General features: G+C 45.5%; 1 protein-coding gene across 1 annotated transcript in view; it reads right to left on the bottom strand.

The window, feature by feature from the left end:
• The window catches only part of LOC128703677 (interferon alpha-inducible protein 27-like protein 1), a 49,898-nt gene extending 45,834 nt beyond the window's left edge, over positions 1–4,064 (bottom strand). Inside the window, exon 1 of the mRNA XM_053798456.2 lies at positions 3,915–4,064. The gene's annotated coding sequence lies outside the window, so the exon portion shown is untranslated. The remainder of the gene's footprint in view (positions 1–3,914) is intronic.
• Positions 4,065–13,403: the final 9,339 nt, after the last annotated feature.

A 13,403-nucleotide genomic window follows, 5' to 3' on the forward strand; every position in this document is an offset into this window, starting at 1 on the left:
TTCCCCTAATAATGGCAATCAAGTCTCTGTTCCTGACTTCCGCTTGGCTGATTTCATAGGACTGAAAAATTACTTGAGTGGGATGAACTGGAATGACCTGACTATGGGTCAGGTAGGTGGTGATGGTTTCCGATATGACGTTTTCCAGGGCATAGTTCTAGCTGCTCAGACAAATTATGTTCCAAATAGGGAAATCAGATCAAACAAAAATGATCCTAAATGGATGAGCAATAGATTGAAACATCTAACTGGTCAAAAGAGAGGCATATACAGGCAAATCAAAAGAGGAGAGGGGCAATGAAGAAATCAATATATTCAGTTAAAGAGAGAAATAAAAAAAAGGGAATAAGAAAAGCAAAAAGAGATTTTGAGGTTAAAGTTTGTAGATGAATGGTTCAGAGAACCGACATGTTGCTAAATTAGACACATGTGCAACTCTTGGGTATCTTTATTGAGGAAACGTTTCGCCACACAGTGGCTTCATCAGTCCATACAAAGGAGAATCTTGAAGAACAGGAGTAGAATGAGGTAATCAGTCCCTCAACCTTGAGTCGATGTGGTCAGTCCATCAATCTTGAATAGAATACGGCATACGTGCGGAGAAGGAGCTTATAAACCGTTGGTAGGAGAGGTGCTTGCCTAATTCTTGGGCACGACCTACTTCCACATTGAACAAATGTGTCACCACCTATGACTGCTGCACCTCTCCTACCAACGGTTTATAAGCTGCTTCTCCGCACGTATGCCGTATTCTATTCAAGATTGATGGACTGACCACATCGACTCAAGGTTGAGGGACTGATTACATCATTCTCCTCCTGTTCTTCAAGATTCTCCTTTGTATGGACTGATGAAGCCACTGTGTGGCGAAACGTTTCCTCAATAAAGATACCCAAGAGTTGCACATGTGTCTAATCGAGGTTAAAGTTGCAAGAGAATCGAAGACTAACCCAAAAGGATTCTTTCAGGTGTACAGAAGTAAGATCAGGGACAAGATAGGCCCATTCAAAAGTTACTCTGGTCAGCTCACAGACAGTGATAAGGAAATGTGTAAATTTTTTAACACATACTTCCTCTCAGTTGTTACACTGGAAGATGCTAGCGATATTCCAGAAATAATAAATTATGTAGAACAGGACGATAATAAACTATGCACGATTAGGATCACAAGTGACATGGTCCTTAGGCAAATAGATAAATTAAAACCTAACACATCCCCAGGCCCTGATGAACTGTATGCAAGGGTCCTAAAGGAATGTAAAGAGGAGCTTAGCAATCCTTTGGCTAATCTTTTCAGCATATCACTACAGGCTGGCATGGTGCCAGATAAGTGGAAAATGGCAATTGTGATACCTATTTTCAAAGAGGGTGACAGGTCCTTAGCTTCGAACTATAGACCAATAAGTCTAACCTCCATAGTGGGAAAGTTTATGGAATCAATAATTGCCGAGGCAGTTCGTAGCCACCTTGAAAAACATAAATTAATCAACAAATCTCAGCATGGTTTTACAAAGGGGCGTTCCTGCCTTACGAATTTATTAACTTTTCCACTAAGATATTTGAGGAGGTAGATCATTGTAATATGATAGCGGTGTTCCACAGGGGTCAGTGTTGGGCCCCTTGTTGGACATAAAGAGCGACATAAGCAAATTTGCCGATGACTCCAAAATAGGCCGTCGAATTCATTCTGACAAGGACATTATATAAAGGACTTGTTTGGTAGCTGTAGAGCGGGTAGTTAAATGATATACTTCTTCGGAGGCTTCTTAGTTTATTGTTAAGTAGTGGTGGGTTACACAGGCTTGTGTGTTTGTGCCCATGGCCCGGGCAGGGCCATGCCCACGAGAGAGAACTGGGAGGCCTTGTGTCTTGATGCCAAATACTGAAGTAAGCCTAGGTGGCAGCACCAGCATAGCGCGAAATATGCTAATGGAATAGGAGAAATTTTTTCCTGGATAGAGGCATGGTTGACAAATAGGCAGCAGAGAATTTGCATAAATGGGGAGAAATCAGAGTGGGGAAGCGTCACGAGCGGTGTTCCACAGGGGTCAGTGTTGGGCCCCTTGTTGTTCACAATCTACATAAACGACATAGATGAGGGCATAAAGAGCGACATAAGCAAATTTGCCGATGACTCCAAAATAGGCCGTCGATGTCACTTTGACTGCTAGCTCTCTCACTGCATTCATCCACGCTCGCCGGCAGTGATCTGACACTCGAGGAGCATTAGAGATACTCATCACTGACACGATGTTTAGACATTAGAGCACTCTAGGAAGATTTGAATAGACTGATGCAGTGGTCGGAGAAGTAGCAGATGCAGTTTAATATAGACAAATGCAAAGTTCTAAATGTTGGACAGGACAATAACCATGCCACACAAACTAAATAATGTAGATCTTAATGTTACGGATTGCAAAAAAGATTTAGGAGTTCTGGTTAGCAGTAATCTGAAACCATGACAACAGTGCATAAGTGTTCGCAATAAAGCTAACAGAATCCTTGGCTTCATATCAAGAAGCATAAATAATAGGAGTCCTCAGGTTGTTCTTCAACTCTATATATCCTTGGTTAGGCCTCATTCAGATTATGCTGCACAGTTCTGGTCACCGTATTACAGAATGGATATAAATGCTCTGGAAAACGTACAAAGGAGGATGACTAAGTTGATCCCATGTATCAGAAATCTTCCCTGTGAGGATAGACTGAAGGCCCTGAATCTGCACTCTCTCGAAAGGCGTAGAATTAAGGGGAATGTAATTGAGGTGTATAAATGGAAGACAGGAATAAATAAAGGGGATGTAAATAGCGTGCTGAAAATTTCCAGCCAAGACAGGACTCGCAGCAATGGTTTATAAGTTGGAAAAATTCAGATTCAAGAAGGATATAGGAAAGCACTGGTTTGGTAATAGAGTTGTGGATGAGTGGAGCAAACTTCCAAGTACAGATATAGAGGGTAAAACGATGTGTAGTTTTAAAAATAGGTTAGATAAATACACGAGTGGGTGTGGGTGGGTGCGAGTTGGACCTGATTAGCTTGATAACTGGGACAGTTGCCGTGTTCCTTCCTTAAGTGAATGTGACTTGACCTGACTAGGTTGGGTGCATTGGCTTAAGCCGATAAGAGATTTGGACCTGCCTAGCATGGGCCAGTAGGCCTGTTGCAGTGTTTCTTCTTTATGTTATTATGTTTCCACCCCTTCGCCGGGAATTGAACCCGGACCCTCGCCTTTTGCCACCAGGCCAGTGTTAAATTCACTTCAATGTAGTTTCATATCTTCCCCAGTTTCTCATTTTCTGGTTATATATCTTTGTTTACAAGCAACATCAGCAACATTGACAGCAGCAATAATCACAACAGAAGTTTGTGCTACAGTTATTCTTAACTTGTTAAAACTCATACTGTGGGTGCACACGTCGTGTTCCTGTCTTCACTGCAGACAGGAACAGCGTGTGCACCCATAACAAGGACTGTATATAACGTTATCCAGATCATATAGTAAAAGTTTGGATATTACTCGAAAGAAAAAATATACAAAATTATAGATTTTTATATGGTAAACACTTGAGTTTTAATGCCTAATATGGGCCAGTAAGCCTCCTGCAGTGCTCCTTCTTATATTCTAAATATGTCAACCTTTAATCTCTCTTACACGTATATTTATGAAGAATATAGTCGTAACTTTTCACCAGAGCGCAGTTTAGTGTACGTGATGCCATAAATATGTCAAAATTGTGAAACCAAAACAACACTTTCACTATTAAACAAATCTGTACACCCAGACCTTCAAGAAAATTGGAAATTATCTCAAAATTGTATATATTAAACATTGCCATGGTAGTGAACAATAAACATTGGAGTATATAATGTCACGAAGACGATAAAAAAACATTTAACATTACCATTTACTTACCAGAAACTAAGGACAGGAGAGCAGCAACCAGGTAACAACACACTTGTACAGTATAAGACAACCTTACTGTTACTGCTGCCTGCTACATCACTCGTCACTACACTCTAGTAGCCACATCTTCAATTAATCATTATATTATTTAACATACTAAAATATTTTTTTTATTAATGAGAATACAATGTGGTCAATTATCTATGACTCATGAACAATGATACCATCAAAATCAAAATTAATGAATTTGTAACTTCATTTATAAATTGAAATTATCTTACTTCATGCCTTCCTGTATGTCTTGAGTTTTCTGAAAATGTTTTATTGTTTTCCATTAATTTTCGTCAGCGAGACCCTTCAGAGATGTAGGATTTTTTTTTATATTTTAATTAAAACTTTAGGTCTGGTCTCAGACCGGGCCGGGGGGGGGGTTGACCCCTGAAACCCTCTCCTGGAGTTACCTGGAGAGAGTTTCGGGGGTCAACGCCCCCGCGGCCCGGTCTGTGACCAGGCCTCCTGGTGGATCAGCCCCTGATCAACCAGGCTGTTGCTGCTGGCTGCACGCAAACCAACGTACGAGCCACAGCCCGGCTGATCAGGAACTGACTTTAGGTGCTTGTCCAGTGCCAGCTTGAAGACTGCCAGGGGTCTGTTGGTAATCCCCCTTATGTGTGCTGGGAGGCAGTTGAACAGTCTCAGGCCCCTGACACTTATTGTATGGTCTCTTAACGTGCTAGTGACACCCCTGCTTTTCATTGGGGGGATGGTGCATCGTCTGCCAAGTCTTTTGCTTTCGTAGTGAGTGATTTTCGTGTGCAAGTTCGGTACTAGTCCCTCTAGGATTTTCCAGGTGTATATAATCATGTATCTCTCCCTCCTGCGTTCCAGGGAATACAGGTTTAGAAACCTCAAGCGCTCCCAGTAATTGAGGTGTTTTATCTCCGTTATGCACGCCGTGAAAGTTCTCTGTACATTTTCTAGGTCGGCAATTTCACCTGCCTTGAAAGGTGCTGTTAGAGTGCAGCAATATTCCAGCCTAGATAGAACAAGTGACCTGAAGAGTGTCATCATGGGCTTGGTCTCCCTAGTTTTGAAGGCTCTCATTATCCATCCTGTCATTTTTCTAGCAGATGCGATTGATACAATGTTATGGTCCTTGAAGGTGAGATCCTCCGACATGATCACTCCCAGGTCTTTGACGTTGGTGTTTCGCTCTATTTTGTGGCCAGAATTTGTTTTGTACTCTGATGAAGATTTAATTTCCTCATGTTTACCATATCTGAGTAATTGAAATTTCTCATCGTTGAACTTCATATTGTTTTCCGCAGCCCACTGAAAGATTTGGTTGATGTCCGCCTGGAGCCTTGCAGTGTCTGCAATGGAAGACACTGTCATGCAGATTCGGGTGTCATCTGCAAAGGAAGACACGGTGCTGTGGCTGACATCCTTGTCTATGTCGGATATGAGGATGAGGAACAAGATGGGAGCTAGTACTGTGCCTTGTGGAACAGAGCTTTTCACCGTAGCTGCCTCGGACTTTACTCTGTTGACGACTACTCTCTGTGTTCTGTTAGTGAGGAAATTATAGATCCATCGACCGACTTTTCCTGTTATTCCTTTAGCACGCATTTTGTGCGCTATTACGCCATGGTCACACTTGTCGAAGGCTTTTGCAAAGTCTGTATAAACTCTAGGTTATGTACAAAAGTTATACATAAGCAGTTACATATGTTAATATATATCAGTGGAACTGGTTATGAGCAATAAATCAGCACTGGCACTACTCAGTCCACTTAGTAATGGGTTTTTTCCAATATGGCGCAGGGTGTGAGGAGGGTAAATACTGTGGGCATCGAGCTGGTTCGCGGGGCGATTTCGCCGCAAGCTGCTCCCGTGCTGTTGCCATTAATCATCCGGGATACGTATGGTATAGAGGATGCAGAATTATATGGCGTAGCACTTAATGGCGCATACAGGGTGTTTGTCAGGTTGTTGAACACCGGCGTCTATGAGAGGCTGGTAGAGAAATACCAGGATGTGCGAGTGAACGTCAATTCTATGGCGAGTCTCCGCCTTCATTCAAATTCAAATTCAAATTCAAAGTCTATTCTCTATAAGGATTACAATGCTGAGTTTACAGAAATTTGGTTATTGTTTGGTTTACATGTATTAAAATTGTGATTACAGAGTGTACCACTAGAACGCTTAGCATGGCTAGGCATTTCGGGCATACTTAGTTTTATTCTTAATTGTAAAATATTACAAATTATGAGGTAAGTTGGTATTATGGCTAAGTGACTAAATACTAGTTTGTGAGTTTAGCAATGTGAATGCTTTTGTTTTGGCACAGTACATAGTTTCAGTATTGGAGTATCACAGGATTCATTATTTTAAGACTGAGATTAATATTTCATGACGTCTCCAGGCACTATACTTGGGTTAGAGTGTGAAATGTACCGTTTGAGGCAGATGAAATGGACATACCCAATGTTTTCAAGGATTACGGGACCATTCACCTGGCACAGCCCGGCAAATGGGTAGAAGGTGCATATGCTGGATTCCTGGAGGGCACGTTTTCACTAAAAATGATGATACTGCACCCCATACCGTCGTATGTTATGTTGGAGGCCTTCAGGACTCAGCTCATGGTGTCCTATGCTGGGCAACGCAGGACCTGCAGGCGTTGTGGTGGTTTTGATCACATTGCTGCGTATTGTGAATGACAGACTCGACTTCATGGTCTAGAATGTATTGCTGCAGGGGAATCTGGGCAAATTGGATGTGCTCTGGAGCTACAGGAAGGATGCGGGCCTGGTCGTCTGTGGAGTGAGGAAGTGGAGTGAGCAGAGGCAGTGGCTGGTGCGGACCTGATGGCCCCTGTGGCTGGGGGCCCTGTAGGACCCATTTTGCCTGATGGTGGGGACGGCATGGTTTGGTGGAGGAAGCCATCGATAAGGTCCTAGAGACGGTGCTCTCCTCGCTATTTCCCCAGTCAGATGGGGAGGGCGATTCGGCGATGAGGGCTGGTGTGAAGCATGCTGCAGACCTGTGTGGGCAGCGAGATGAGCCCATTGACTTGGTGGTGTCTCACGGGGCAATGTGCCCAGATGGCAAGAAGGTTGGACATGTGCTGGAGGTGGAGGTTCACCGTGAGGTATCGCAGGAGGTGGAGATGGAGGTGGGTGGAGTCACACGCAAGCATGAGGCTGTGACATTGGATTCGGATGATGTCCTGACTCCAGCACAGAGTACCAGCAAGGTAGTGGTGGCAGAAGATGGTGGCGGTCCCTCGGGAACTTCGGACCCGGAGCTGGACTGGGGAGGGGTTAGGGCTGCCAGTAGAGATATGTGTAAAGGAGGTCTGAAAGGACATAGTGGTGTTGTGAAGAAGGTGTCAAAGCACAGGGAGAAGAAACCACCACTGGCCTAAGTTGTGTGAGGGTTAACATTAATGGTTTGTGTCAGGATGTGAAGTGTGCGTGGTTTGTAAGCTTCTTGTGCCAGCATAGAGTGGATGTCATATTTGTGCAAGAGCACAATATCAAGGTGGGGCGTGTATTGGAGGTGGATGGATATAGGGCTTTTGTGATGCAGACAGGTCGCTTGAAAGGAGGGGTGGGAGCCCTACTCCGGGAGGCAAGCCCATTTGTGGTTAGTAGAAGTAAAGAGGGGATGAGGGGCGTATTATAAGAATGGATGGATGGTGGATGGGCAAGCGAGTGGCGTTAGTGTGTGTGTATGCACCTGCGGAGAGTGATGCATGTCTGAAAGTGGATTTTGTGAGGGATGAGCTCGTTTATTATTTCCGTTCTTTACCGCCTGTTGCTATCATGGGAGGAGATTGGAATTGTGTTATTCGCAGGGCAGACGTTGAGCTGCGGGGGCAGGGCATTTTTCAACTATCCTAGGTGATCTTCTGAGAGATGTGTGTCTACATGACATATTTGGGGGTGGGGCTTGGGTGGTGGAGCACACTTTTGTTAGACATGGATATGCAACTAGGCTAGATCGGGTGTACATCACGAAGCAGGTAAGAGTGGAGTCCTTGCATATGGTGGATGTGGAATATTCTGATCATAGGGCAGTTGTGGTCGACCTGGGGAGGGATGGGCTGGCCAGGAGGTGTAAGAGCTTTTGGAAACTAAATACGAAGATCCTGGGTGATGAGGGGCAGGGAGGGTTCGAGATGTGGGCAGAGCTCAGTGAGGAAAGACGGGGTGTAGAGGATTTGCTGGGGTGGTGGGACGGGGTGGCTAAGGGATGAATACGTCAGTTTTATGTGAGGGAGGGGAAACGCATAATGCAACAATCGTATGGGCTCCTTCAGCACCTAGAGGGTAGAAAAGTTGATGATTCACTTGATCTTCCTATTCCAGCCAGCGATTTCTTTGACCCCGTTGAACTATGTGTCGGCTTCACGTGTTTCTCTTTCGAAAATCACCTCTTTCAACAGACTTTTGGTCTACCCATGGGCTCGCCACTCAGTGCCGTCCTGGCGAACTTATACATGGAACATCTGGAAGCCTAGCGTTTCTCCACCATTATTCCTTCGACTGTCACCTGGCTCCGTTATGTTGACGACATTCTCCTCATAACTCCCAGGCTCTTCAACGTTCAAGCTCTCCAAGACAAGCTCAACCAGGCCGAGCCCTCAATCCAGTTCACACTTGAAGAAGTCGACAACACTCTTCCTTTCCTTGATGTTCTTCTCTGCAAAACTGACCATGAACTTCGTTTTAAAGTCTATCGAAAACCAACCAACCAAAACGATCTTCTCCACTTTTACTCTCACCACGACACCAAAACTAAATGTGGTGTAATTATAGGCTTCTTCCTGCGTGCACTCAGAATCTGCAGCAATGAGTTCCTTGAGAAAGAATGCACTATAATTGAACAAGTATTTTCTAAACTCCACTATCCTCGTCACTTCATCAGAGACTGCAGACGGCAGGCATTAAACATCTTCAACACACCCAGAGAAGACACTGCCGAGAAGAGATAATAGTCCTCCCCACCAACTCCATTGCCAAACATGTTTCCAACATCTTTTCCAATACCTCATTCCAAGTATCTACCTCCACAACCACGACCATCAAGGACATCACCAGTAATAGACAGGACAAGCTTCCATCCTCTGCATGACTGCAACAAATTATACGTGGGTGAAACATCAAGAGACCTCCAAACACGGATTTCAGAACACCAATACGCAAGCAGAACTGACGATACAAGGAATGCCTGTGTACAACATCGCAATTCACACAACCATTTAACTAACTACAGAAACTCAAGACTTATCGCCACAGAAGACAGCACTCAATACCGAAGAATCCTGGAATCATCGCTTATCTCTATAACCAACAATTTCAACCAGAACAATTGCTTCTATAACATAGCTGAACCACTTGCCAAGAAACTTCTTCATCGCTATCCCACATAAGAACATAGAACACTGCAGAAGGTCTGCTCACAACTTGTCCAATACCCCTGCCAAGCTACCCAAGATTTAGACTCTATAACCCCACCCAGTAGATCATCAGATGCAGCATTCTCCACCTGACCTCAACATTCTGAACCTGACTATAAATACTCACGTACCTTCCACCCCAGGTAGATCTGTTTGTGACTTGAAAAAGCCCACTGTGTGGGCAAAACATTGTCAATAAAGGATCACATTAAACTGCATATGTGTTTATGTTTCCACCTAGAGGGTAGGTTGAGGGATTGCTATGGAAGAGGTGGACACGGGGGAGTATATCCTGTGGAGGAGATAGAAACGTTGAAGGGAAGGACTTGTGAGCTGAAAAATGAACGCTTTAATGTGGTGCATGTGCAGGGGAGGTTAAGGAGGTGTTGTGGGGCGATCGACCATCGGTGTGTATTTTACAGGGTCAGCAGCGCTATCGGAAGGCCACTGAGGTTGGTAGGCTAGTCATCCACTCTGAAGTGGGGGGTTATCGTGAGGGGCAAGTGTTGTGGACGACAGAGGGGATGAGTGGTTATGCTGATGTATGGTATGAGCAGTATTTGGGGAGTAGTGCAGTGGGAGGTGAGGCTTTGCATAGCGTCTGCGAGCTAGTGTCATATTCATTGGGGCATAGCGATCGAGTAGCGCTGGGTGGGGAGATAGATGAGAGCGAGGTTTGGTGGGCATTGGTGAGTATGCATACGGTAAAGGCTCCAGAGATAGATGGATTGCCCTGTGAATTTTACCTGCAGAATTGGAAGTTAATGTGTGGATTCCTGGTGGAGTTAATGAATATCATGAAGGAGAAGGGGGTGCTGGGAAAGTTACAAGCCACAGTGGTGGTTGTTCTGGTCCCAAAGGGAGAGGTCCAGAATACCCTAAAGGATTATCGGGCGATATCTTTACTATGTGTGGATTATAAATTGTTTGCAAAATTACTGGGAAATCGCTTGAAATGCATCGTGGTGTGTGTCATATTGGGAGGGCAATATGGGCTGCCTGGCAGGTCTATGCTCAAGGGCCATGGACTTCTTAAGGGGTTTGTGAAGGGTTTGGGGGGGAAAAGGGGGGGCTTACTTGCTTTGGATTGGCAGGGAGCATATGACCATGTGGAACAGGAGGCATTGTGGCAGATCCTTCTAAAGCAGGGATTTGGGGAGGAAGTTGTGGAGTGGGTGGAGACATTGTATTAAGGGGTGTGGGTGTGTGTGCAAATCAATGGTTGCATAGGGGAAGTGGTATGTATGGGGCGGGGCCTCAGGCAAGGATGTCCACTTTCTTAAATCCTGTTTGCCTCTGTTCAGGACCCATTTTACAGATTCATTGAGGCACGTATCTGTGGGGGGTGGGGACAGGGGAGGTGGGGTGTGGGCTGGGGATCGTAGGATACGTCGACGACATGATGGTACTCGTGTGGGAGGGAAAGAGTTTGAGAGAGATGGGAGAGGTCATTCGTACGTTTGGGGAGGCTATGGGGATGAGGGTTAATGTGGAGAAATCATGCTTATTAAGACTGGGAAATTGGAACTGGCTGGGAGATTGGGTTGCTGGTGTGAAGTGGAGGGTGGTGGATAGCTTAAAAATATGTGGAATAGTGTTTATGGAGGATCAAGTGTGGTTGAGAGAGGTGAACTCCGATCGTATTGTGGAATGGGTGAAGCATATATTGGGGAGTTTGCGACCGTACCATTTGACATTGTTGCAGAGAGCCATCATGGTAAACACGTTACTATACAGTAAGGTTTGGCACGTGGTGGCAGTTTACCCCATAACGGGGCAAGGAATTACGAGAATCTTAAAGAGGGTGTTTAAGTTTATATGGGGTTCAGGGTGAGATTGGCTGAGGAGGGAGGTGGTAATGCTGCTGGAACGTCAGGGGGGGTTAGGGTTATTGGATCTGCAGCGTTGGGTAAAATGTGTTTACTTATGAAGGGAGTATGTACGAGTCGGGGGGTGTGGGGGGTTAAAGCCTCTGTATGAGGGAGTAAAGAGGTGGTATGTGGGTGCAGAGTTGAGGGAATGTGAGGAGGTGCTGCATACCCTCATGGTCCTATGGGAGCCTGGCAAGATCTGCGTGGGGGTGTTGGCGAGAGTGATTGGGAGCCGGGTGGTGGTGCTGGCGGAGGGAATGTGCCCCATGTATGGATGGGGAGATATTTGGTGTCGTTTTCGTAAGTTGAAGCTCAGGCCTTGGGTGCAGGAGGTTATGTTCTGTTTCCTGCATGGCATTTTGCCATCAGGATCGGTTCTACGGGTGAGACTAGTAGTGAAGGAGAGTGGGTGTGGGGTGTGTGGTGGAGAGGATACAGCATATCATGCGTGTATTTTTGCAAATGTTTGGGGAATGTTCGGGATTGGATGAGTAGGATAGTGAGGCAAGTGGGAGGGGTGCATACCGGTGCTGAGAGCGCTCGTCTTGGATGTGGGAAGGGTGCCAGAGAGTACACAACGAGCATTGGCATATTTGATGGTAGATTTTGTGTAAGTGTCATGGGGCATGTGTGGGAATGGGGATTGGGTTGCGAGGAAATGGGTAATGGCAGCTACTTTCTATAGGATGGTTTGCAGGAATAGGGGAATGTGTGGATCATGGTGAGAGGGAGCCTTCCCCGCAGGTTATCGTGGTTTAACTGTTGGGATCTTATTGGCTTTGTAGTGGGGGGGGTTGTCATGGCAGGGGCAAGGATTGAGAATGTCATCAGGGTTCCAATGGGCTCGCCGTCGGGAGTGTGTGTGTGTGTGTACTCACCTATTTGTACTCACCTGTTTGTGGTTGCAGGGGTCGAGTCTTAGCTCCTGGCCCCGCCTCTTCACCGGTTGCTACTGGGCCCTCTCTCTCCCCGCTCCATGAGCTTTATCAAACCTCATCTTAAAACTGTGTATGGTTCCTGCCTCCACTAGGTCATTTTCTAAGCTATTCCACCGTCTTACAACTCTATGACTGAAGAAATACTTCCTAATATCTCTCTGACTCATTTGTGTCTTCAACTTTCAATTGTGGCCTCTTGTTTCTGTGTCCCCTCCCTGGAACATCCTGTCTTTGTCCACCTTGTCTATTCCATGCAGTATTTTATATGTCGTTATCATGTCTCCCCTGACCCTCCTGTCCTCCAGTGTCGTCAGGCCGATTTCCCTTAATCTTTCTTCATAGGACATTCCCCTTAGCTCTGGAAATAACCTTGTCGCAAACCTTTGTACTTTCTCTAGTTTCTTGACGTGCTTTATCAAGTGCGGGTTCCAAACAGGTGCTGCATACTCCAGTATGGGCCTGACATACACGGTGTACAGTGTCTTGAACGATTCCTTACTAAGGTATCGGAATGCTGTTCTCAGGTTTGCCAGGCGCCCATATGCTGCAGCAGTTATCTGGTTGATGTGTGCTTCCGGAGACATGCTCGGTGTTATACTCACCCCAAGATCTTTTTTCTTGAGTGAGGTTTGCAGTCTTTGGCCACCTAGCCTATACTCGGTCTGTGGTCTTCTGTGCCCTTCCCCTATCTTCATGACTTTGCATTTGGCAGGATTAAATTCGAGAAGCCATTTGCTGGACCAGGTGTCCAGTCTGTCCAGGTCTCTTTGAAGTCCTGCCTGGTCCTCATCAGATTTAATTCTCCTCATTAACTTCACATCATCTGCAAACAGGGACACTTCTGAGTCTAACCCTTCCATCATGTCGTTCACATATACCAAAAATAGCACTGGTCCTAGGACCGACCCCTGTGGGACCCCGCTCGTCACAGGTGCCCACTGTGATACATCATTACGTACCATGACTCGTTGTTGTCTCCCTGTCAGGTATTCTCTGATCCATTGCAGTGCCCTTCCTGTTATATGCGCCTGATGCTCTAGCTTCTGCACTAATCTCTTGTGAGGAACTGTGTCAAAGGCCTTCTTGCAGTCCAAGAAGATGCAATCAACCCACCCCTCTCTCTCGTGTCTTACTTCTGTTATTTTATCATAAAACTCCAGAAGGTTTGTGACACAGGATTTGCCTTCCATGAATCCGTGTTGGTTGGCATTTATACTCTTGT

Source organism: Cherax quadricarinatus, chromosome 76 (assembly GCF_038502225.1).
Source record: "Cherax quadricarinatus isolate ZL_2023a chromosome 76, ASM3850222v1, whole genome shotgun sequence".
NCBI lineage: Eukaryota > Metazoa > Arthropoda > Malacostraca > Decapoda > Parastacidae > Cherax > Cherax quadricarinatus.